We start from the raw sequence: 1,934 nt of genomic DNA on the forward strand, positions 1-1,934 counted from the left end.
TCCTGAGTAACTACATTAAAGTGGTACATAATGGGATGCATCTCCTCCAAGAAATCTCATCACTGTTTGTAGTGGTTCTCTTAACATGATATATAGCTGATTTGTAGACGACGAATTGCTATAAATTTTAATAGTTCGTCTTAGAGTTCTGATGTAAGAGACTTGGTCCAGTGATTCATTCTAAGGTAATGTTGAAGAATCTCCACTTAAGTCACAACAAGTCTCTTCTTGTGACAGACCCTCTGAAATATTTTGACAATTTTTTTTCTGCTACAAGCATCTATCCGAACTCCTTTTCAATGTCATAACTTGAAGGTACAATTAGGCCGATTGGATGACTCTGAAACAGTGATTGTGTTGGAATCCATAACACAGTGATGACAGGATGTCTATCCTTTTCTCCTCAGTAGCTGTGTGAGAGTCTTGACCCCGGTTCTGAACCCTCCGCCCCTGTGGAATACAAGAGGAGAACACTGGTGTAAGAAATATAGCATACTTTACACATCTGAAGTATGGAGTTCGCTATGAAAACGGCCCACAATGTCATTTCAATCAAATTGTAATCGAAAGTGGTCATGCGTTTAGACACATGCACAATACTGTAAGAGGACAACGCAGGTAAACACCTGCGTATTTTCTCTCGCGAAGTCAAGGGGAGAGAAACTTCATGACATGTCTCGGGCCATTTCATGCTCCCACACTAAAAATCTCATGTAACTACAGAAAATCCCGTCAGCAAAACAATATACTAGTGACCTGTTTTACGTAAACCGTAACCAAACTCTACGTAGAGACACTGGTAAGACATAGCTCCCCTCCCCCTTTTCCGTGAGCGGCTGGCGTCCTTGTGTCACGAGCTACGTTAACGTTACAGCTACAGCCTCCGCAATGGTAACTTGTTATAACATTCCCTTGAAACTAAATAAAATTTTGAATCATGCAAATTTTAAAATGATGCCATAAATATACCATACCAAGACATTATGCAGTGCTGTTCGTCCACGGCAACACCAACCACGCCCCGTTTGTCAGCTCTCGCCAAGATAATTTTCGAATTCAGAAATTGCCTCTGACCAAGGACAGAATGTCCTTGCCCTGACGATGTGAAAACCAGGCTGTATTTCCACTCTCCTCGCTTGACATCAGCGTCTTTCTCGCCTAAGTTGTACTTGACCTTGAAACAGCAACAGCAACGGCGAAGCGTGACGCAGTGTTTCCCCAAGACATTGACAAGAGGGACCAAGTTACGTCACAGTGCTCGAGCAGGTGTAAATGCGTTAGGTTTGGAGCGTAATTGAGTCAGACTTGAGTCGTATATCTCTGTTGACCGTTTCACGACTATCGTGCCCACCAAAACACGACTGTGAGGCCGAAACCCTTGAGCCCCATCGATTAAAATACGACCGTGTTTTGACTAATATACGACGAGGTCGGTAATCAGACGTATACAGTCGTATTTTGGTCGACGTCCAGAGGAAAGGTCAATAGAGGTCATCAGATGCGTTACAGCCTGGTTATCCAAATAAACAAACTGTAAGTTAGTCGGATGAGCTAGGCGTTTACTACGTTTGTCTGCCTTGTTCAGTTGTTGATTTTTAACCCCCTTAGGCAAAATGAGGTCGCATGATTTTTTCGAAACTATTTTCATTTCTTTTGCACGATATTACTTGTAAAATTATGCTATAGGCTAACGTTAACGTTACAGTACCTTTGATCAAGGATCAAATTCTCGTTCCGCTTCGTTCCAATTATTTCATTTTAGTTCCGTTTGGTTCCGTTTCGCGCTATTCCATTCTGTTCCATTTTTATTGATTCTGCCTTCTGTTTCGTTCATTTTCGTACCGTTTGGTTCCATTTCATTCATGTCGTTGAATTCGGTTACGTTTCGTTATATTTCGTTACGATTCGTTACAGTTCGTTGCGTTTTGTTATAG

General features: G+C 41.8%; 1 long non-coding RNA gene across 1 annotated transcript; it reads right to left on the reverse strand.

Moving 5' to 3' along the window:
* Positions 1-82: 82 nt before the first annotated feature.
* On the reverse strand, positions 83-1,244 carry LOC118425431. The gene is made up of 2 exons (XR_004832293.1): positions 975-1,244; positions 83-450 (listed from the first exon to the last, which is right to left on the reverse strand). It is a non-coding gene; the product is annotated as an uncharacterized LOC118425431 (long non-coding RNA).
* Between the last annotated feature and the right edge of the window lie 690 nt (positions 1,245-1,934).

This window comes from Branchiostoma floridae, chromosome 11 (genome assembly GCF_000003815.2).
Source record: "Branchiostoma floridae strain S238N-H82 chromosome 11, Bfl_VNyyK, whole genome shotgun sequence".
NCBI classification, from domain to species: domain Eukaryota; kingdom Metazoa; phylum Chordata; class Leptocardii; order Amphioxiformes; family Branchiostomatidae; genus Branchiostoma; species Branchiostoma floridae.